The 24,527-nt window shown below is 49.6% G+C and overlaps 1 protein-coding gene across 16 annotated transcripts in view; it reads left to right on the top strand.

Moving 5' to 3' along the window:
• MYT1L (myelin transcription factor 1 like) overlaps positions 1 to 24,527 on the top strand; it is a 428,591-nt gene that overhangs the window by 224,537 nt on the left and 179,527 nt on the right. For all 16 annotated transcript variants that reach the window (XM_078445070.2, XM_078445071.2, XM_078445064.2 and 13 more), the window contains exon 4: positions 12,400 to 12,542. The gene's annotated coding sequence lies outside the window, so the exon portion shown is untranslated. The remainder of the gene's footprint in view (positions 1 to 12,399; positions 12,543 to 24,527) is intronic.

Raw genomic sequence — 24,527 nt, 5'->3', positions numbered from 1 at the left:
CACGGGGCTTGTCCCCAGTGCCCCGACGTGCCCCCCCACGGGGCTTGTCCCCAGTGCCCCGACGTGCCCCCCCACGGGGCTTGTCCCCAGTGCCCCGACGTGCCCCCCACGGGGCTTGTCCCCAGTGCCCCGACGTGCCCCCCGTGGGGCTTGTCCCCAGTGCCCCGACGTGCCCCCCGTGGGGCTTGTTCCCAGTGCCCCGACGTGCCCCCCACGGGACTTGTCCCCCGTGCCCCGACGTGCCCCCCGTGGGGCTTGTCCCCAGTGCCCCGATGTGCCCCCCGTGGGGCTTGTCCCCAGTGCCCCGACGTGCCCCCCCACGGGGCTTGTCCCCAGTGCCCCGACGTGCCCCCCGTAGGACTTGTCCCCAGTGCCCCGAGGTGCCCCCCACGGGGCTTGTCCCCCGTGCCCCGACGTGCCCCCCGTGGGACTTGTCCCCAGTGCCCCGAGGTGCCCCCCACGGGGCTTGTCCCCCGTGCCCCGATGTGCCCCCACGGGGCTTGTCCCCCGTGCCCCCCCAGCACAGCTCCCAAAGACACGGGAGCCTCTCTCAGGGAAGTGCGGTGGTACCTTTCCGAACCCTCAGTTTACACACGAGCAGGCTGTGGCTACCGAGTTGTAAGCAAGTCTCCTGAGAAAAAGACCCCGTTTTCTGGTAGTTTTGCTAAAACTGAAATTTTTCTCTTCCTCATAAACTCAAATTCAAGCTCCTGGGCTAAACCTCACTGCCACCCCTCCTTCCCAAATCCCTATTCAGAATTCACACCGGCCACGAGGGGCACCTGCTCTGGCCGGACCGTGCTGCCTGAACCCCCATGAACCCCAGGAGGTGAAGACAAGCCCCGGTGCTGGCGGAGGGTCCAGGTCTGACTCCGGCAGCCCAGCCTCCACCCCCGAGGGGCTCCCGGAGCAGAAAGCCTGGCGCCTGTCCCTTCTCACAAGGTGCCCTTCCACCCAGGCTCGCGGGGACGGCCCGCGTGGGGGCCAGGCGGATGGCGGCCCGCCCCGCCTTCACGGCTCAGTGTGGGCACGGCCGTGACCGTGAACCTGAGGGCCAGCCTGTGCCGGCTCTGACTTGGCAGTCACTTCCAGGGGCCTCTGAAAACGGTGCAGACAACGGAGCCACGGGATTTCGCCGGGGCCTCTGGGCTCAGGGAGTGGGCCCAGGCCCACGGGCGTCAGCACAACAGAGGCACGACGGGCAGGAAGCGGGAGGACGAAGGGCAGGCCCCAGGGGAGCCGGGTCAGCGCCTCATTCCACTTCCAGACTGCCTAAGTTTCGCCAACTACCGTTTGGGGCACCAAGTGTCAGGGACACAAACGTGAACACACCTCGGTCTCTATCCATGAAGAAGCCCAAAGCTTACTCGTGTTAGATTGATAACACCCCCCGGGGAGAGCTATGGGGGAACAAGAAAAGAGTATGAACCCACACAGGCCGGGTCTGGGCTGGAAACCTTGGGATGACGGACTGACTGGTGCAAGAAGACAGACAGACAGAAAGCAGGCAAGCTGGTGTTCGATGCAAAAAGCAAGAGTGCAAATTAATGAGGAATAATCATTCAGGAAACAGACAATTGAGATAAGAATAAGAAAATAGATTTTACTAACTGGTTTTGGGCATAAATGCTCGTACTTAATACCTAGATCTTACTTGCAGTCAAGTGTCGATGGGATTTTGAATGCCTGTTTTTTTGGAGGAAAGGGAAAAAATCCTCCTGTATGGTGTCTCCTCCTCTCTGGGTAGATTAATACATGTTAAATCTGTGGTGTTCAGTTAAAGACAGAGATTCCCGCATATTAGCTTCTGCTGTCCTCCAAGCCCCACCAAAAGGCAGGAGAGTCATTTCACTTTAAAAACAAAGAACAGAGAGGGGACAGTGGCAACACTATTCTGAAGGCTGGATCTCAGAGACATGGAATAACCCACTTTTCAGACCCAAGGAAGGGAGATGCTAACCCAGCAGAGAAAGCACACCATGGAGCATTCCGAACCCTTCTCTGAACCGTCCGGGGTCGGCCCCGTGGAGGTGCGTTGACATTGGACTGAACTCTGGAGAGATGGTTGGAAACCGGGGCTTCCTTCCTTTTCAGTAGAAAACGCACTGTTTGCTCTTCAAGGGGGTAGAGAGGGGCTCTTTGGGGGACGAGGGAAGGGCGGGCGGCTGTGCTGAGAGCAGAGTGAGGGGACCCAGCTGGGGTCACCGAGACCCCAGAGGCCTGCCCGCACCCGTCTCTGCAGATTCCCTTCGGGAGAGACACAACTGTCTCCTTGGTGGTGGTTTATCCACTGGCTTCATTCTAAGCACATTCCTACACTTGCTGTGTATCAGGCACGACCCCAAAGACACTATTTTTTTTTTAATTTATAAAATCCTCAGCGGTCCCCACTTCACAGGTGAGGAAACCGGTAGAGACAAAAGACTCAGGAGCGTGCCCAGGATGCCCAGCTCCTAAGTGGGAGGGGACGAATGCAGAGCCCTGCTGTCAGGCCCCGGAGCCCCTCTTCCCTGCTGCACCAGCCAACACGCCGAAGCCCACGGTCAGGAAGCGTCGCCCACGTGAACGGGGCTTCTCACGAGGCCCAAAGTCTGGTGGACGGCCAAAGGGCTCCAGGTGTCTGAGCAAATCCTCTCATAAGAAAGGCACAAAATAAGCCAACGAGCAAAGAAGGAGAAAGTGTGAAAGCCAACGGAGGAAATGGAAACGATACAAGAGAGAACTTGACCTCCATTAACTTCTTCGGTTGTGGGAAACAATTATCACATTCACAAAACAAGAACAGAATACTTTATTTTATTTCATTATTTTTTTTTTTTTAGAGAAAGAGAAAGAGAGCAGGGGAGGGGCAGAGAGAGATGGAGAGAGAATCCCAAGCAGGCTCCAAGCTCTCAGCTCAGAGCCTGACATGGGGCTCGATCTCATGAACCATGAGATCATGACCTGAGCAGAAACCAAGAGTTAGACTCTCAACTGACTGAGCCCCCCAGTCACCCCCAGAATACTGTTTTTAAAGGAGAAGATGATTCAAATATTCACTTTGAACGAAAAAGTAGGAGTGTTGAAATTTAAGTGTTGAAGTTCACGAGGAGAGTCCAGGAGCCCGGCAGCCAGAAGGAGGGACGAAACGATGAAGAACGGGAAATGGTGAGGAGGCGACCCCTGCACCCACCGTGGGAACACAAAGAACAGAGCGAATGGGGAGAAGGGACCGCTGAAGAGGGAAATGAAGAGAATGTCCCTGAAAGCTGTAGGGGGAGCCCAACATGACGGAGGAGAAGGAACCCCCACGCCTACCCTTCCCAGGAGGTCTCTGACCCTGGGGACCAAGACAGACTTGTAATAACTGGTCTGAGCATCCAGGGCGGGATCCACTCAAGGAATCCTGAGGTAGGAAACAGTGCACACAACGTCCAACATCTGGGGGGGATTACTTCCGATCTAGAGTATTTTCTCAGACGAATGTGGTGGGAATAGGAAGCATCTTCCCTGGGAAGATATGGAATGATGTCTCCATCCAACAAAGAGGACACCATGCAGGGGGCAGGAGAGGACAACCGGGGGCGGCGGATGGGCCCCGAGCCGGCTGGGGGGAGCACTCCATGCACAGACCGACAACATGTGTGTTGTCACAGGCGGAGCCTCCTTAACTGGAGGGTCTGCACATGACCCTCAGCGCACACCTGGGCAGGGGAGCTAGCACGCACACAGTGACCAGTCACCGAGGGACACGGTGAGCCTCAGGCTCGTCTGTCAGCAGTGTCCACAGTCGTGACAGCCAAATAATGAGGGACAATCTCACGTGATGCCCAGTATAGCTACCCTGGGGGCGGAGAGCGTGTGAGCCGCCGTGGCCCAGGTGCATCCTGGTGCCGTCCTTGCTTCCTGGCGGGGAGTTAACAGCTTTTCCTGGGAAGTGGCGCTCAAGGACAGACCCACTCATTTTTTTAGGGATCTAGAGGCGGACAGCGGAAGGGAAGGTGACAGTGAACATCTTTCCGTCTAGGGAGCTGGGATAGAAGGGGCGGTATTTGGGGTGCCTTGTTTTCATAACGAGCCCTAGACAGTGGCCGCCCGACCCCTACACCAGGTGCGCTGAGAACGACTTTGATGAGAACAATATCGAACCCTGTCAACTCGATGCCTCCTTTTGGCGTGATGGCTGGGAACTGCAGCCTGAGCGACCACGCACGCTCCGGCATTGGCTGGGCGCGCTGGCAGGTTCTGGAATCCGTACACGAGCACGCCCCAGAACCCAGAGGCCCCGGTCCGTGGCGGGGAGCAGGCAGAGGGCGCGGGTGGGACTGTCCCTTGCGGTTTTACGTCCCTTGTCCCCTGCCCTCTGCTACAGGTACTTTTGCCAGGAGACAAATGTTCATTCCTCGATAACAGCCTGTTTCTCTGTGGTTGACGAATTCCCCGGGGTTTTCAAGGCTAGAGCAGAGGGCCCATGTCAACAAAGGCGCTAAACACAGCTGTTCAATGTCTATATTTAAAACCAGTAACGGGCGCCTGGGTGGCTCAGTTGGTTGGGCGTCTGACTTTGGGTCAGGTCACGATCTCGAGGTCCATGAGTTCGAGCGCCGCGTCGGGCTCTGGGCTGATAGCTCAGAGCCTGGAGCCTGCTTCCGATTCTGTGTCTCCCTCTCTCTCTGCCCCTCCCCCATTCATGCTCTGTCTCTCTCTGTCTCAAAAATAAATAAAAACGTTAAAAAGAAAAAAAAAAAATAAAACCAGTAAAATAAATATATGTTTTGTTACCAACAGAACCATTCTGAGTGGCTCCAAATGGGATTCCAGCTTAGGGGTGGTTACCAGAGGTCGCCAGAGGTCATCAGAGGTCACACACACACTCAGGGCCGTCACTCATGGTTCCTCCTGCAGCCAGGAGGCTCCCAGGGCCAGTGTGTGGTGCTGAATGTTCTTTAATGCTGAGCCATATGCCATTTAAGCCGTATATTCATAACGAGCCCTTAGCAAAAGCAAGAAGCATAGGGAAAACTGACAGTAAAATACAAGTTAAATTAGCGAGCAGCAAATTTGCCTCCAAAGTACCCGTACCAACTCTGTGAGTTACATTCATGTGATAGGACTCCTTGTATTTGCCGATCAGTATTATGATTTTTTTTAAATATTAAAAAGAAAAACAATATGGACTGGAAATTATATACAAAGTAGCCTTAAAAATTTTTGTTTAATGTTTATTTATTTCTGAGACAGAGAGAGACAGAGCATGGGGGGGGGAGGGTCAGAGAGAGAGGGGGACACAGAATCCGAAGCAGGCTGCAGGCTCCGAGCTGCCAGCACAGAGTCCGACGCGGGGCTCGAACTCACAAACCGCGAGAGCATGACCTGAGCCGAAGTCAGACGCTCAACTGACTGGGCCACCCAGGTGCCCCCAAAGTAGCTTCTTAATGTACTGAGAATAAAGATGAACCTGGATATTACATATTATGTATGGAGAGGTGCTTCCAAATGTCAGCCTTCTATCTCCTCGTTTGGAAACAAGCTTTTATAAGGGCAGAACAGGAGGGTGCTTGGCCCCCTCCCTAACTTATGGCTAAATAAATAAATAAACAAACAAGCAGGGGCACCTAAGTGGCTCAGGTCATGATCTCACAGTGTGTGAGTTCGAGCCCCGAGAGCCCCACATCAGGCTCTGTGCTGACAGCTCCTCAGCTGACAGCCCCTCCCTTCTCATGCTCTGTCTCTCTCTGTCTCTCTCTGTCTCTCAAAAATAAACATTAAAAAAAATTAAAAGAAGTAAATAAATAACCAAAACAAAAAAGGAAGAAAGAAAAATAAACAAGTCTGGTCTTCTTTAGCTCAAAGCACAAACTTTTCAAACAGAAGCTCATATGATTCTATTTCTCGTGACAAGTTATATTATTAGATTTCAATCCATCTCTTAATTTAAAGTATTATAATATAATAATTATATTATATAATAACTAGATAATTGTATGTAAATATGTATAAGTAAATATGGAATGCAATTATCATATAATACGTAATACAGTAATAATATAAAACACATATACAACACATAATTATATAAATATATATTCTATTATACTATAATCATCTGAAAACCAAACATTCGATAATCATTCTTGAATTGGGGGACAATTAATGCTTTTTATTTAATACACCACTAATTTATTTTTTTTTAATTTTTTTAAATGTTTATTTTTGAGAGACAGAGAGACAGAGTGCAAGCAGGGGAGGAGCAGAGAGAGAGGGAGACACAGAATCCGAAGCAGGCTCCAGGCTCTGAGCTGTCAGCACAGAGCCTGACGCGGGGCTTGAACTCACAAACCGTGAGATCATGACCTGAGCTGAAGTTGGATGCTTAACTGACTGAGCCACCCAGGCGCCCCGATACATCACTGATGTAAAGTACATTAACAGTAGATACGCTTGTTAAATGGGGAAGGTCAAATTGTTTTTTCCTTATATTGTGAATGTCAGTAACAGAGTTTAGAAATAATAAAGTTATAAAGAATTTTGTAACACAACCATTACTAACGTCCTGATGTAAAACTCAATTTTACTTAAAATCACTTATTTACCATATTTCGGTTAAAATGAGGAAGTGATCTGACTATCCGAGAAGGGGAGGCCATCAGCCGAAGCCCAGCCTAGGAGTTGTTCCCCGAAAGCACACCCTTCCTCACCCCTGTGCGTGGCACCACCTGACGGTCCTGCAGCGGTGGGCAAGCACCTGTTAGGCTAGTGCGTCTTTGCTGAGCCGTTCACTGTAGCAAACCTGCTCAGCACGTGTTCTGCGTCTTCCCAGTCCAGTTCAGTCCAGTTCAGTCCAGTGCAGGGCACAGAGCCTGACAGACCGTGGTCCCAGCCCTCAGAGGCGCACAGTGGAGTCAGGATGCTAGGCAGAAAGTCCACAATACAGCTCATGAGATGGCCTACAGCCTCCAAACTTTCTGGAAAGTTCTTTCTGGATAATTCACCACATCTCCAGTGAGAATCATGAACTTCTCAATATCCACCTGAAGAACAATGCCACTTTCTGTGCACTCTGGATATTTTCTTTTTCTTGTTTTTCTTTTTTTTTTTTTTTAACAACAATATTTCTGAAAGGTAAAGAGCCTAAGAAGAGAAAATTATTAAGAATTCCAAGAAAGGGACTTTTCAGGAGAAGTGTCACGAACCCACTAAGTGCCCCGGTGAGCAGCAGACAAGGTTTCTTTCTTTTTCGGTGTGAGGCATCTGGTGGAGGACATATGTGACATCCACAGTGTGGACTCGGCACCCTGAGCAGGAATTAAGTGCCTCCAGCACTGGGCAGTGAGCTGGTGGCTCTAGAAGGCTCTACCCATTGACACTGACTGGAAAACAAGACCGTTCAGGTGACTTACTGTGGGTGCCCGTGATGTGGATGTTCTTTGTTGCACGGGGCAAGATATAGGATGCTTTTGTAAAGAGTCCCCTGGGAACAACAGGGCAATTATTTAGAAGGCCATCTCATGCCCTTTTGGTATTTGGTGCCTGACTCACTGTAAGAAGCCGGGGCTCTGAGTGTGGCCGGTTTCCTACCGACTAAGCCAGGGGGGCCTGTGCTCCGGAGCAGCGGGGAGGCCCCAGAGTTCAGGGACAGCGTGGATCTTCGGCGGACAGCCGGATGGCTGTGCTGCTAAGATTAGGTGAATTCCTGCCACACTTAGACACCAGGTGAGGGGCAACCGTTCATGAGTTTATATGACTTGTGACTAAGCTTATTTTGGTTTCAATTCATATTTCACTCAAGGTTGTCATTTCTATAGTTTTGTTATTTCTGTACGAATTAGTGCTGCCTTCTCTTCATCTGTGGTCACCTTAAATGTCAGGAGAGCACTGGAGAGCCACCTACCACAGTGAAAACACACTCAGGCTTTGTGCGCACGATCTCTGAGCTCCACTGAAACAGCAGACCAACACCTGACCTGCCTTCTCCACAGGAGCTTATGAACATCCCACGATGATAATGCGCTCGAAGGCATTTTACAGAATAGAAATATGATATTATTTACTACTGTTATTTCAAAGTGTTAGAAAAAGAACTTATTTAAAATAATTTTTACCTAGTTTTCGTTTTGTTTTGTTTTTTTTTTTTTAATTCACTCTACATATGCTGGGTACCAGGCACTGTTCTAGACTCTGGGGACATAGAAATAAACTGGACAGCAAAGTCTCCACCATATGGAGTGTAGTTTTCAGTGGAAGAAGACAGAAAATAAATGTGTAAAGAAAGAAACATATGATCCATGAAGGAAAACTACTTAATTGGACGTCATCAACATTGACATTTTTGCTCTACAACGTTCCCTGTTAGGACAATGAAATGACAAGCAACAGGTTGGGAAGATATTTGAAAACCACATGTTCAACACAGGACTAGTATCCAGAATATTCAGCGAACTCTCAGAAATCCAACATTTAAAAAAATCCAGTTAGAAAATGGGCAAAAGACACAGACACTCAGACATTTCACCAAGAAGATACAGACCTGGCAGTTACGCACATGAAAAGATGCTCAGCATCATAAGCCACAAGGCAAATGCAGAGGAGAACCACAGTGAGACCACCACACGCCCATCAGAACGGCGGGAAAAAAGGCGGGACAACAGCAAATTCAATGAGGGGGCCGAGAAGCTGGGTCCTCACCCGTGGATTGTGGGAAGGTAAAATGGTGGAGTCACCATGGAAAACAGTTGGGCAGTGTCTTTAAAAAGTAAAACTAAACACGCTGTTACCATACGGCCCAGCAGTTATACTCTGGGGCATTAATCCCAAGGAAATGGAAATTTGTATTCATGCAAAAATCTGTACACGAGCATTTACGGCAGCTTTATTCACAGTAGCCCAAGACCGCGAACAACGCTGATGTCCTTCAGCAGGTGAACACTGGTTTGTCCACATCGTGGAGCCCCCTCAGCAATAAGGGGGAACCAGCTATTGGTACAGAAACACCCTGGCTGAGTCTCCAGACACTGAGGCCGAGGGAAAAAAGCCAGTCTCTAAAGACCACAGACATCCTTGAGATGACAGCAGGACAGAGCTGGAGGACGGACGTGTGGCTGCAGGTCGAAGTGGGTGTAGTCACAAAGGACGGCCAGGAGACCCTTAGGGGAGGGACGTCCTGTCTTGGCTGCAGGGGGGGGCACATGCTCACACACAGGGAGGGGACACAGTGACACGGATGATGCACGTGCACACACACACCGGTGGGTACGAGTACACCCGGGCCGTCCAGCTGAGATCAGTGGAATGAATCAACGTCCCGCTGGTGGTAACGTCTTACGGTTCCGCAGGATGAGGACAGGGGTAATGAGTACAGGGCATGGCTACATCATCTGTTCAGCTGCACACGAGTCTGCAAATGTTCCCAAACACGTGAAACAAAGAAAAGCGTGGGGCGCCTGGGTGGCTCAGTCGGTTGAGCGTCCGACTTCGGCTCAGGTCATGATCTCACGGTCCGTGGGTTTGAGCCCTGTGTCAGGCTCCTTGCTGACGGCCCAGAGCCTGGAACCTGCTTCCGATTCTGTGTCTCCCTCTCTCTCTGCCCCTCCCCTGCTTGTGCTCTCTCTCTCTCTCTCAAAAAAAAAAATAAAATAAACAAGTATTAAAATTTTTTTTAAACAAAGAAAATGTACAGTATAATTTCACATAGTGACAAATGCCATAAAGAAAGCCCCACAGCCTCTCATCCGAGGGACAGTGGGTGAGAGGACATTGCCAGCAGAGCTTTGGTTGAGGGCGAAGTGTGGCCGGGAGTCTGAGGCCACCCCTACCTGGCCAGTGTCATTGGTGTCTCCAGCCAAGTTCTCTGCTAAACACCCCACTTAAGAGCTCATCCTGGGGATCCTGTCATAACTTATCACAAGCAGCAGGTGTGATGCAAAACCGTGAGCGGCAGGAGCCATAGGTGCCTAACCCCCCTACTGTCGCTGAACCATTGGGAAAAGGTGATGCCTTATAAGGTCGCGTCCCTGAGGGAGTCGCTCATCAGTGGGTCCTCTGGGAATTCTCACGTAGCGAAAGGTGTGTCGCTCGAAGAACAGTCATGTCACTTCATTTCATTCTTTTTTAACTTCTGTTTTTAAGAAAAAATTTCTGTTTTACGTCCCAGCTGTCTTCAATCACAATGTTTATATTCATTTAGTAAGAAGCTTCAAGTTCCCTTCGAGGGCATTTAACCTATAAGCCATTCGCCAGTGACTTTTTAATCCACATCTCGTAACGGCCCAGATGAAAACACTGACAGCCCGGGCCTCCCTTTCTTCTGGAAGGAGCGGGTGTCTCTGCCTTGTGCAGCCCCAGCCCCTTCGGGGCTCAGGGCCCAGGACAGGAGCCAGTGGCCCCGTCCGGCGAGGCGGGGAGGACAGATACAGTGACACTTGATGGAGAAAAGGTTGAGTGCCGAGTGGAGCTGTGTGGGAGGGGACAAAGCGGGGGTTCACTGCCCTGGGTTGTGAACGTGTTCCTGGAGAATGCAGCACATGAGAAACCTGTCATCTTGTCCACAAAACCCCATTTTGTAGACGCTCATCACTTTCATGACAAACCTCCCCCCAACCATTCCTGGACTCCTGTGTGGTCAGAGTTCTCCAGCCACGGCACTGTCCAGGTCTTTCTCCCGTGACCTTCTGTGAACCACAAGGGTTCCCCCAGAACGACGGTACATGCTTAAAGTGATACAGGTGAATTTCTGGCGTTCCCAGAAGAGTGGGATATTGTGAAAATCAATTTAATAATGTTTTATTACAATGTGATTTTTTTACATTTTTTAAATTTATTTTTGAGAGAGAGACAGAGCACAAGTGGGGGAGGGGCAGAGAGTGAGGGAGGCACAGAATCCGAAGCAGGCTCCAGGCTCCCAGCTCTCAGCACAGAGCCCGACGCGGGGCTCGAACTCACGAACCGTGAGATCATGATCTGAGCCGAAGTCGGACACCCAACCGACTGAGCCACCCAGACACCCCTGAAAATGTGATTTTTAAACAAAGTGCCAGCAATACAGTGGATGGAGTGGCTTTGATCCTAAAAGTCCTTTCCTATTCACACATTTTCAACCACCTAATTGTTTTGCTTTATGTTGGTTCATTTATAAGATGTATTTAAATTTGTCTATTTGACATTCCTCATTTGGTGAGAAAAAACATCATTTTCATAAAACCACTGTACTGAATACTGCCCAACTCACTCTTAGCCAGTTTAGTGAGTAGCATCTCAGAACGTATTCAGAATAACTGTGCCCGCTACATAAATACTGATCATAGAAGGTTGTACATAAGGCCCGTTGTAAACACTATATTTAGGTGTCAATTTACAGCCATAGCAAATAAAAAATTTAAATTATCACTTAAGATTGTATTTTGTTTTTTTACTTAGCAGAAAGCATGCTCTTGTAAAATCTCCTCTATGGAGAGAACTGCAGGTTTTGTGTGTGTCTTTTGAATGGAGAAGGACAAACATAAGAACCCACGTGACGGGCGCCTGATGAAATGAGCTGTGTGCACGTGGGCAGAAACATTACGTTTGCTTCTGCAATTAGCCCTAAATCGTTCACACTGTCTTAATACTTTCCAGACACAGTCGCAAAACAACTCTCACACTCAGTTTTATAAGAATTTGTTGGGGCACCTGGGTGGTTCAGTCGGTTAAGCATCCGACTTCAGCTCAGGTCACGATCTCAGGGTTCGTGGGTTCGAACCCATGTGTCAGGCTCTGTGCTGACAGCTCGGAGCCTGGAGCCTGTTTCGGATTCTGTGTCTCCTTCTCTGTGCCCCTCCCCCGCTCATGCTCTGTGTCTCTCTCCCGCTCTCAAAGATAAATAAACATTAAAAAGAAAAAGAATTTGTTTACAGTTTTGTGTAATTTGCACATCACAAACACTAATTTAGTTTTCTAAAGGAACTTTTCTATTATGAATCATTCATCAAGAGCTAATCGCTTGTGGGGTGCCTGGTTGGCTCAGTCATTTAAGTGTCTGATTCTTGATTTCAGCTCAGGTCATGATCTCACGGTCATGAGACTGAGCTCGCGTCAGGCTCTGCACTGAGTGTGGAGTCTGCTTAAGATTCTCTCTCTCTCTCTCTCTCTCTCTCTCGCTCTTGCTCTCACTTTCTCTGCCCCTCCCCCATTCACATTTTTCTCTCCCTCTCTCAAAAAATAAAGTAAAATAAAATGGATTACTCGCTCGTGATAGTAGGTGGTCCCATCCGCTGTCGCCACTCGCGACAAATCCTGTGTCTGTGCACTTGGCCTGGTTACTCTCATCCCTTTCCCTTTAAGTGCGTTATAAACAAGCAAACCTCCCTGATAATTATATCCCTCGTGTAGGACTTTTCTTTCATTATGTATGTCAACCTCATTTCTCTGCCTTTTATTCTCCTCTAGAGTGACTGCATCTGGAAGAAGGAAAAAATGTAGTTATCGAATCCAATCAACTGTTTGTGTCTCTGAAATTATCAACCACATCGGGTCAAGAAAGGTTCTGGTCGGTGCCACAGACGTATGGCTGTCCAAGAAGCCACATAAAGGTACCGGTTCTATGTTATACTTTACGATCTACATGGAGCAAAATGTTTTATATATTTATCTTAAACTGTCTTACTTTGAAAAAGCATAAAGATAGGCTTGTAAATGGAGGGGTTTTTTTATTTACTAAAGACCATAATGTCCATTAACTTTAATAAGCAAGCTCCATTTAAAGTCAAAATTTATCATCTATTACTAAACATAGACTCAGAGGGTCTCCTATTATTCGACTACAGCGTTAACCCCCAAATAATTTCATAGCCACATTGACGGGTCTGGTCACTCTTTGGCAGTTGTACAGAGATTCCTTGGTGTAAAGCTTTTTTTGAAATCAGATCTGTATTTCCAGTATCAGTTCTATTCGGGGGACATTTTATCTTTAAGTAAAATAAACATGCCTTTAATTAGGGCCTAATCTGCATTGCCCAAGGCCTTTTTACAGGTTGCTGTCAATTGCTGTTGACAAACCTCTCCTCGGTGCCACTGTGGACATTGAGAGCCATGTTCCTGACAAAATTTCAGGTTGTGGCTGAGTTTGCTTTTCAAGAATTTTTTTAAATTGTGGTAAAATGCATATAACATAAATTTACCGTTTCCTCTGTTTTTAAGTGTGCAGGTCAGTGGCATTAAATACATTTACAAAGCTGTGCAGCCATCAGCACACGTGTGCACAGAACTTTTTCATATCCCAAGCTGAAACCCCGTGTCCGTTAAGCCCTTGCTCCCCAACCTCTCCCCCCAGCCCCTGGCACCCACCATCCACTTTCTGTCTGTGTGAATTTGACTTTTGGAGGGACCTCATACAAGTGGAATTACACAGGATTTGTCTTTTTGTGTCTGGCTTGTTTCACTGAGCACAATGTCTTCAAGCTTCAAGCTCCCTGTGGTAGCAGGTGTCAGAATCTTCTTCCTTTTTAGGGCTGAATCATATTCCATCATACGGACGGACCACAATTTGTTCACCTGCTCGTCCATAGGTGGATACGCAGGTTGTTTCCATCTTTTGGCCATTGTGAATAATGCTGCTGAGAACACGCGTGTGCAAATATCTGAGTCCCTCTGCTCTCAGTTTTCCTGGGTCAATACCCATAAGCGGAGTTGCTGGATAATATGGTAGCTCGATTTTTAATTTTTTTTTTTTTTAATTTTTTTTCAACGTTTTTTATTTATTTTTGGGACAGAGAGAGACAGAGCATGAACGGGGGAGGGGCAGAGAGAGAGGGAGACACAGAATCGGAAACAGGCTCCAGGCTCCGAGCCATCAGCCCAGAACCTGACGCGGGGCTCGAACTCACGGACCGCGAGATTGTGACCTGGCTGAAGTCGAACGCTTAACCGACTGCGCCACCCAGGCGCCCCACGATTTTTAATTTTTTAAGAAGCCACCCTATTGGTTTCCACAGTGGCTGTGCCATTTTACGCTCCCACCAACAAACCACAGGGCTCCCATTTCGCCACATCCTTGCCAACACTTGTTGTTTTCTGTTTTCTGGGTTCTTTGTCTATTTGTTTAAGAAGAGCTATCGTCACGGGTGTGAAGTGGTACTTCGGTGTGGTTTACATTTGCATTTCGCTAATGACCTTTTCCTGTGCTCGGCGGCCATTTGTGTGTCCCTTTTGTGTCATTTCTAAGAAATCATTGCAGACTCCAATATCATAAAGGCTTTCCCTTGCATTTTCTTCTAAGGACTGAGGAGTTTTGACTCTTCTGTTTAGGCTCGGATTCCATTTTGAGTCAATTTTTGTTGCGCTATAAGTTGGGGATCCAACTTCACTCTTTCGCATGTGGATAGCCTGTTTTCCTGGCACCATTTGTTGAAAAGACTGTCCTCTCCTCACTGAATGATCTTGGCTCCCTTGTCAAACCATTTGACCACATATGGGGGGAGTTTTTCTGGCTCTCTTTCCTATTCTATTTCTATGTGTCTATATTTCTTTTACAAGCACCTGATTTGGTTACTGTAGTTTTGTAGTACGTTTTGAAATCAAAAAGTATGAAACCTTGAATTTGTTCTTCGTTTTCAAGATTGTTTGGCTATTTGGGAGTCCCTTTAGATGCCATACGAATTTTAGGATGGACCTATTTCTGCAAAAAATGATATTGGGATTTTGACAGGGATTCCATTGAGTCTGTAGATCACATGGCTAAGTATCTTAATCAGAAAGAAGTGGGGGTTTTCATCCTTTTTAGTAGTAGATTTCCATATCCCATTTCTGCATGTACCATTATCTTTAAAAATTCTTTTTTCCACTTTGAAAAAAATTCAGATTTTATTACTAGTTTTTTTGGAGGCCGGTCAGGTGAACCACGAGGATTTACAAAGAACATTAAATACAACATTTAATAAAAAATCTTTGCGGAGGACGAAGATACGGTTCTGTTTAATTTATTAAAACTCCACATTTCACAGGCTTTTTCCCCTTAGCAGTTACTTTGTAGTGGAAAGCCACTACTGTCATGGAATGTTCCACACAATCTGCCATCGAAGGCAAGCTTGTCCGGCATTCAAGAGTTCTTTGTTCATAATAAGACCATAAGAGATACAGAAACTCAGATATCATGAGGCATCATCCAAGACGACAGTCACTATTAACGATGGGAGAAGCACTGGGTTCTTCGGTGTCATTTTCACACCACCACACCCCACCCCGGGGTGGAAGCCTGTAAACGATGAGCCTGAGCCGTATGCTGAACACCAGCCCTGGGCAAGCCCTGAATTCCTCCCAAAGTCCCCAAGCCTAAGTGATTATTCTTCCCATTTTAAAGGCCAGTAAAGGGAAGATTAGTGAACTTAAGTATCCATCCTAGGATGACATCATTAAGTGGCCAAGAGGGTACCTGGTCTACAAGGGGAGAGAAGGGAGTTTTGTTAAGAAATCCAGATTTAACATGAATCACTAATTCCAAGTAGCCTTTACACTTCAATGTTTAATCCAAGCCTATTTCCAAGCTGAATAAAAAGATTGCCAAGTTAGCATTAGAATAGGATAAGACAAAAAATTACTCCAAGAAAAGGCTTTGTTTCCAACCACGCTTCCCTGTCACAGGTACCAAGGAAGGAACAAGTGTGTGTTAATCCATGTTTTCATCAGTTCCTCATTTCTAACACTGTTGAGTACCCAGTTTGTGCTGGGAATCCCTCTGGTCTCTGGAGGTACAAAAATGAGGGAGGCATGGTCATAGTCCTCAAAGAGTTCAGAAATGGAACCAACATAAGGCGTGGTGAGACCTGTGAGACCAGACCACACAGTGCTTCCTCACACGCATGCACCCGGCTTCCTTCTGCCCTCCAGAGCACCCACCTGCCCTGAACCCTGTGTGGCACTCGGTCACCTCCTGTCGAGTTGACAAGGTCGAGGTGAGGTGATTTACGAGGTCTGGAAGAGATTTTAATTCTGACCAGAGAGCCCAAGGATGTCTTTCTAGAGGAGGTGACCCCAGACCTGGGTCTTCAAAGGTTAGCTCAATAAATGTGCAAATATAGGAGTGGCTTTGCTACATGGTGGAAAAATACAAAACCCAGAGGTGGGATCAAGGCACAGATATGGGTACGGGTCACTTCGTATGCCCAGCAACATATTAGGACAAAGGGGCTTGCTTCTTCACTCCTGGTGACTTGGGTTTGGTGTTCGTAAAACAAGTCTGCGTGCTGTACTATTTGTGTGGTCCACAAGAGGGGCGATGTGATGTGGTGTATCTCCCTTCCCGTTCAGGGGGAGGGTATAGAGTGGTCCACTCTAAGGATATGCCTTCTTGCTCCAACCCTAGAGACTGACCACTGCTATCTGTCATCTGCCCACCACTCTTCCCACCTCTAGCACCCAACATTATTGTACTCAACTGAGCAGATTCTAGTTTAACGAGCAGCTGTACAGCTCTTTGAATTATAGGTTCTCAGGATTATTCTTTTGTTGATCCTACTCTTTGTCGGAAAAACTCAGGTGGAAGGACCCTGGGACCAACCGCCCTTGCTAAGCAGAGGCTATCCTTCCTTACCTGTGATTCCGCCACTGCCCCTCCATGCGCCATATCTCCTGTCCCGGCAGCTAGCTTCCTTTAGCATCCCCAATGAAGAAGGACTTTGGGGCTTGCTCCTATGGGAAAAATGAAAGTGCCATAGAACAAGATTTAGATTTAGGGCAATTTTTTTGTCCTACTGTGTCCCAATTAGCCACTGTGATTGCTGAGCCATGAACACCTGTGGCGTCTCTGCAGCTGGCACTCTAGGAAATCCAATTTCCTCTGAACTAGACCCAAAGAGAAAATCACACCCTGCATCCAATTTCCATGCTAAAGACTTTACTTAAAATAAAATCAATATCTGTTTCCCAAAAAACGTCGTGAATTGTGTTCTGAATGGCGACTATTTTAAAGAAAAGTGTATTGTGTATCCAGAAGGAAGAATCTGCTGAAATAGTTCAAACTTTATAAATCTGTGTTCTTTGACCCATTGAAACGAATTTACTTAAAACAACTGACAAATGCCATTAGGCTTCATCCTAGTACTGCCAATAACCATTTGTATGCCTGTGGGCAGATCACACCAAATCTTTCTTTTTCTGTGAAATAAGGATAAAGGGTTAAATCAAATGAGTTGGGTTACATGAAAGTAATGTAAACTACAAGTGATGATAACTGTAGCTAAATATATATTAAGTCTCCAGTATGTACCGAGTGCTACTCAATGTGGGCCATTTTAGTCCTCAAAGGACCCTACAGAGTTGTTACCGTTCTTATCCATATTCTTGCCCATGATTTATATCAGAAGAAACTACTGTGCAGAGACGTTAAATAACTTCTGCAGTTAGTAAGTGGCACAGATGGAATTCAGACCTGGGTAGGTATTTAACTTCCCCACCAACATTCTTTACTGGGGCCTGTCTCTGTCCTGTCTCCAAAGCCTAGGCAGATAGACACACTGCCATTCTGGTATCTATCCCACATCCAGGCACGATGTGTTATGTGTATACACATCGCACCCTGTGTGTGTGCATACACGCCAAGAATTTGCAAAACTGCCGTGTGTTGCTACTCGATCACCTTGTTGTGCCTCACGGTAGGGCGTTGCTAATATGACTTCAGTTCACCGCTGTCAGACATGCTTCCCCAGAAAACAACCACATAACCTGAGTCATGCTTCGTCAAGGATCAGCTCTAACTCATGACATGGTGCCTTCCAACTGTTTTCACGACAATTCACGCACATTGCTTAAATAATTCTCGTGACTTTCGTTACTCCCCATTTTAACAATATTTGTTAAATGTGATGCTACGAGATCTTGTGGATAGTAAAAACTAAACGAAGGTGCCTGAGCTTTGGTTTTTCTGGAATTTAGCTCAGGAACGAGTAGAAATACGCATTTTTCATCATTGGTATCAAAGCCGTGGACCACCACTCTCTTGGAAAGTAGGATACAAACTGCTAACACCTGCTTTCCTTCCCCCGCAGTGTGACAGAAACTGCAAATCATGAGGTTTCTTTCTTCCCAACAGAGAACAATCACCTTCAGTCAGTGGGCGTTTTGATTGAAGCAAGGTTGGGAAGTAGGCAAGGTCATGTGGGACCGTAGATCACTGAGGGACTCAGATCTAGGGGCAGGCATCTATCACAAAGGGCTTCAGTCAGCCCGGGTCCACCTGGCAAGCGGGGGGAGCGATCACCAGAGAGGAGCTCTCTTTGCGCTGGAGGGCCCAGGCCGTGAGGGGAGGTCAGCCGCGGGGCCACCTTCCATGAACTCCTTGTTCACTGTGTGTGACGAAATTGGGGAGTCCCAGCAATGCCTTAACGCCCCACAGGTCCATGGACACCTTGGGACGACTTGGGTTTTCCGCACACGAGCATCAGAGATGGAGAACGCTTTCCTGCTTTCTACCCTGGGAGTGAACTAGGTGCCTTCCAAGCCCAGAGATGCCGGGAGAGAGCACAGCGTTCACATCAGCGACGCCGCTGGGGCTGTTGCAGGTCCTGACCTCTCAAACCATTCTACGAGCTTGGGGGGATGAGGGAAATACTAGCAGAGTGTGCTGACACTGTCCCTGTGCTCACCAGTACCAACTGTTTGGAACATCAGGCTGTATATCACAAAATTCTCAAAAAAAAACCCCAAAAGCAGAAACACCACAAAAGCAGGTGCTGCGCGTACAGTATTCGGACCCGTGTTGTGGCCTGTGCCTTACAGAAGCTTCCGGTCCAGGGTCCGACACACTGCACGGTGTCCCCAGGAGGCCCCACACCTCACCGCAGGGACCTTCACAAATACCCGTGGAGACAGAAACCGCAATGATCTGCTAAAACTCTGCGTCTCATAAGCAGTGTGTGCCCTGGCACCTTGGTGGGAGATTTTGTTCTGGTGCTTTAAGACTGACTTTGGTCCCTATTTTATATCTCTTCCTTAATAACACTTGATGTCCTTCCCTTGGCCTTAATTTTTGTTTGACAAAAAGATTGTGTGCCGTCTTAGTTATAAAGATCTGCCGTTAGTGTGTCTGGAGAAGCACATTCCGCCTAAATAACGAGGGGCGCCTTCCAGTGACGCTTCTCATAATTAAACCTCTTGTCTGCTAAAGTCAACAGCTCCTTCTGTGTGTACTGAGCCAAAGTTGCATTATCAGAAAGAAGTGGTGTGTTGAGCTTTTAAATTTCCTTCCAAACGATGGAAACTTGTAATGATTCAATACCCCAAGTCTTGTAGAGTTTTTCTGCCAGAGGAGAGCGAAGGTGGGGTGTTAGCGAGGTGGGGTCTCCCTCCTCAATCCTAGAGGACACTGTTGATGGAACTACACATTAGGTTCTAGAGTGGCCATCGGAGGTACTCATCCTTCTTTTTTCCTCTTTGGGAGGAAATACAATTATCCTTGGGCATATCATCTTCATTTGCCTTGTAGACTCGTTCGCATTTGACCAGGATAAAAATCACGTTAGCCCTTATCTCATTGGTAGCTTTCATGAGCAATTTAAATCCAATGTAAAATTCATGGTTGGAAATTAGTAGACATTTGCTAAAGCATAATGAATAACATATTACAGTCGTGAAAGGGGTGTTAAATTTACACAGAGATAATATAGAAGTCAAATGAATAAATCTTCCCTCATCAAAATCGCTTCTAAAATATGGAAATTCTAGGGCATGAATTGTTTTCGTGTTGCGTTAATAAACCAAACAAACACACAGGAAACAACCCATTAGAATATGGCAGAAGCAGGCAGACGGCGACTTACTGGCATGTTACATTCAACAAAATATTAAGCAAAACAAGGACCACGGATCTGGGAAGATATCTCAGAGAGGACACAAGCAGCTTTTATACTAGGAAAGGGGCTCAGCCTCATTAGCATCGTAAATTCACCGCCACAAAAAGTCACAGCGTCACAACACTGCTGGCCTCTCGACCCGCGACCCTCCCGCAGGTTAACAGCGGCAGAGACGAGGAGCAGGAGCCCTAAACGACGACTCACAGTGTCACTGTGTCTCCAAAGCTTAGGAAGGATGTGCCTTCGTGTTAGCGAGTCCAGAGGCTCGCGCATGGATGCTCAGATGCACGAGCAACATGTGTGCATAGAGCTGCAGTCGTGAGCACGGCCCCCGCGGGCGCCTCTCCTGGCCCCTGACCGGCTCCGGGAGCTCCGACGAGCTCTGTGAGCTCTGCAGGCCTCGCCTCCCTCTTCTGTGTGTCAGGAACCCGACGTCTACCTTAGAGGGCTGGGGAAGGACTGGATGAATTAACTGGCGTGTGTCACACAGTGAGCATTTTAGGAGAGTTGATTACCTTATGACGCACGTTGCGGACCTATCTGTGGGAGTAGGATTTGGGGAAGGAGCTCTTTCCTTGCCCAGAAAATGCTGATTAAATAAACCATGATATATTTACGCGACAGAACAGTATGAATTAATATTCTTAAAGGTGGGGGCTTACATGGACTTAGCCCAACATATGTTGTGAAATGAAAAATCGCAGGGTACAAACGCGGGTGTGGAGAGTGCTGCCACCACTAGGTTTGGGAGCATGTTTAGGACGCACCTCTGTGGGGAGGAAGAACCTTGTCCCACGTACACGTGTGTTCCTCTTTAAAATGTGCCCGCACCACCGTGTAGAACCTGTAAAGTGTCCCAAAGAGATGCCAGACGGCCGTGGCTGGAGGAGCTGACACTCCCACAGGGCTCGGGTGGCTCTGCGAAAGGCTCCAAGTGGACAGGGACGCAGTCACGGGAAAGGGGAGCGTAGGGTAATGTCCGTACCCAACTCAGAGACAGGCGAGGCTCTTGGAAGGAGAAGGTGTCCCAGAGATGCTGACAATTCAATAAATGTGAGAGTAGTAGAGACAGGATGTCCGCCAGCATGAGCAAAGGCACCGTGGCGAGAAAACGTGGGCCTTACGTGGAAAAGGGCCAGTCTGCCTCACTTCTGACGTGTGCATGGTGCAACCACGTGAGCAGGGACACGGAGAAGGGGGCAGTTGCCGGGAACTCGTTCACAGCACTCCCCCGCGCTCCCAGGAGCAAGTGTAAAAGCATGAGCAGAGGTGGGGGGAGAGAACCCACCCACGTGGAGGGGGCTCTCGGTCTCACCCTTCTCGGACTCTGTGTCACGAGCACGCGGGTGGCGTGGAGGGCGGCCTCGGCGTCGTTCCCAGCGCGCTCGCAGACCCAGCCCTCGCCCCTGTGCTGCCGTGCGGCGCCTTCCCCCAGCCCCCCCCCCCCCCCGAGGCCGCCACACCAGCACTCTCGGGCACGATCCCTCCCGCCAGCCGGCCTGCCGCCTAGAAACCGGCCCCAGACGCTGTAACACCCGCACAGTGATGGATGAGGCTCATCTCCCATCGTTTCATGGGAGATTTACATGCGCAGCTCTCATTAGTGCTAACGGGAGTCGCCTGCATAAATCTTACATGCGGAAGGTGAGAAAAAGCCAGTTTGCTCGCAGCCTCTGTGGGTTCTCTGGCTCAAGGCTTCCCTCCTCCGGTCTAGGGCCAGCTCCGGTGTGCTACCGCGTGCCTTGCACTTAGGCGGCGGGCACTCTTCATTTACACGGAAATGGACCGTGAACAGGGCTCTGAGCTCACATGTTGCAACACCTCCTACTTGTGCCCATCAGAGACCCAATTAATGCAGCTGATCCGGTGTATTTCCACGTGTCAGTTGTACCTGCTGCGAGTGTCATTCTGCTCCGTGACAACACGGCTTGCATCCCAAAATAGAGGCAGGGGGTAGAGGGATGGGGACAGGGAGTCCTTGTTGTGCACTGAATTATTCCTAAAGTGACTACGGATACTGGTGCTTTTTAAAGCGCCGGCCTGTCTGTGAAGCGAGGACTGTGTTCAGGGGCAGGAAGGCCACCCTCGGCCGAGTCGCTCGAGGGCCATCCTGTCCTCAGGCCCGTGAAGTGTGGGTCTATTTGTGATGTCGAGGCGAGTACTGGAGAAGAACTGGGGTCGGCTGTCTCTGGGGGCACCCGAGACCCTGACTCACCTTGTGTCTGAACGGGGGGCACCAGCAGTTTTCAGGAACCAGTCGGATACTTTTCTGTTACCAGGTGTTCCGAGCACCATCCACGTGCCCACCATGTGGTGGTGCATTCAGGGCCTCGGGCCCCTGGGCTGGGGGTCAGGCCGCGGCCGGCGGGAGGCGGGGTCTGGCCTGGCCGTGTTCATACGCCAGCGTGCGCGTGCACGGCTGCTGATAAAAGTTGACCGTGATGGGGGCGCCTGGGTGGCTCAGTCGGTTGAGCGTCCGACTTCGACTCAGGTCACGATCTCACGGTCCGTGAGTTCGAGCCCCACATCGGGCTCTGTGCTGATGGCTCGGAGCCCGGAGCCTGCGTCCGATTCTGTGTCTCTGTGTCTCCCTCTCTCTCTGCCCCCCCCCCCCGTTCATGCTCTGTCTCTCTCTGTCTCAAAAATAAATAAACGTTAAAAAAAATCTAAAAAAAAAAAGTTGACCGTGATAACTTCAGGAGCATCCCGCTCTGATGGTGAGTCACGACTATGGGTGACAGTGACCTCGTCCCCATGACTCCAATAGCATAGTGACAGCAGACGTCACGTTAGCACCATCCACGTGCAGGTGCCCCACACAGTGACGTGTCACAAGGACCAGTGTGTGCGTGAGACGAGCAGAAGACGGAGGGACGGACGGTCACAGAGGAGAGGGGTCACGAAACAGGAACTTGAACAGTTTGATCCAGGAGAGCAACACCTCAGTGAAGAAAGGTGCCTTCCCGAGCTTTTTCCTTCATTACCCGATTTTTTCAGAAAAAAAGGTCCATTTGATGGAATCAGTCTCATTGTAAGCAAAATGATGAAAACTGTGTCCTCCTCTGTAATCAGTCAAATTCTCCTGTGGTTCAATTCGTACAGTCTTTTTGATAGAGATGATTTTTTAAACTAATGGTCACTTGGGCTACTGTGTGGATAGTTGGATGGCTGTGTGTCCCCCACCACACGTCCATCCATTCGGCACACGTGACAGAGCACCCGTGAAGGGACGGCCTTGTCCTGGGGCCGGTGTCGTGACCGAGCAGGACACAGATCCTGCCCTCACCTTTCAGGACAGTGGGTGAGGAAGGAAAGGGCAGGATGCAGGGGAGTGAAGGAGGCTTCCTGGAGGGACGGCCCTGATGAGAGAAGGGATCGCTGACCTCTAACAGGAGCAGGGACAGCGCCCCCACCCCCCCCCCCAGGGATTCATGACAACAACAGGACACAGATGTCGTAAGAGCTGAGGTAGCATTTTCTAATCGTGTCTGTTTCCTTGAGGAGACAGGAGGGTCGTCCCTGAACTTGAGGAGGGAAGGGATGGGGTGTGGAGGGGACATGAGCGGGAGAAGGGAAGAGGGCTCAGGGCCACGGGGGAGCCTGCATCACCAGAGACCCCGTGAGGCCACGTCAGCTGTGCTCCGAGGCGGGGTACAGCGGGGGGCACAGAGGGGCCAGACCGGGGTTAGGCTTTGCCGGGGGGACAGTGCGAGGAGAGACCAGCCGGGCAGCTTTGCAGAGGGATGGACCCGGAAAGACCCGAGGTGCCAAAGTGGGCGCGGGACCCGAGGACAAGAGGGGGCAGCTGGGCCAGACGCCGGCCTGGGGGTCTGTGACCTGGTGCGGAAGTCACGGGGGATGTCGCCAGGCAGGACGTGCTGAGAGCCCTGGGCTTCGGTGACACCAGGAGTCTCTGTCCTGGACGAGCTGAGACCCAACCGCAGGGCTTTGCGGGGACTCAGGGAGTGCGGAGGGGGGCGGAGGACGTGTCCCTTTGGCTGCCACGCGAGGGCCACCAAAGTGCAGTGCCCGAAGGCTCTGTTGCCACGGAGGGGAGGCGGGCAGGAGACCTGTGAGGAGCGCACAGGGGACGGGAGTTTGCAGCTGCCGGCCCAAAGCCAGAAGACGCCACCGATGGTCTCCAGCAGGAGGAGAGAGGGGTGCAGCAGAACGGGGACGTCGGCGGTCAGGGGGTGACCGCAGAGCCTGAGCTCCGTGGGCACAGACACTGAGGGCAGGTCCACAGCGGTGCCGACCTCGGGCGCCCGCGTCAGGAGCCGGGCGGCACGCTCTGCGTGGTCCCCGGGCCCCCTTCTTTCTGCCGGTGGTGACGATGGACAGATGACAGCGATTCCACGGACCCCCTCTGTAATTCAGCATTGATCGCAGATAATCCATTAGAACAAGGCTCCTGAGAAAATACACGGGCCAGTGGGAATAAACGTAATATATATGACATTGCAGTTTGGAGCACAAAAATCATTTAATTGCTTCGTAAGACGTCACCTGCATCACACAGGTTATTTTAAATCGTTTGCCCTGTCAGTGCTGTTCAGGGCCGAGGCACAGCTGTAGCGTCACCATCGCGAAAACAGAACCTGAAAATGCGGGTGACGTAACGGAAGGCTGTTTGGTAAGACGTCTGGAGGGAGAGAATGAGTGCGGAGCTGTGTTCGTGGCCAGAGAAGCCTCGAGCTCCGAGGTCCCACGTGCGCGGTCACAGGCGGAAAGGCG

Source organism: Panthera onca, chromosome A3 (genome assembly GCF_046562875.1).
Source record: "Panthera onca isolate mPanOnc1 chromosome A3, mPanOnc1 haplotype 2, whole genome shotgun sequence".
NCBI classification, from domain to species: Eukaryota; Metazoa; Chordata; class Mammalia; order Carnivora; family Felidae; genus Panthera; species Panthera onca.
Note: the sequence above shows the minus strand (reverse complement) of the source record. Positions and strands in the feature narration are given on the sequence as shown.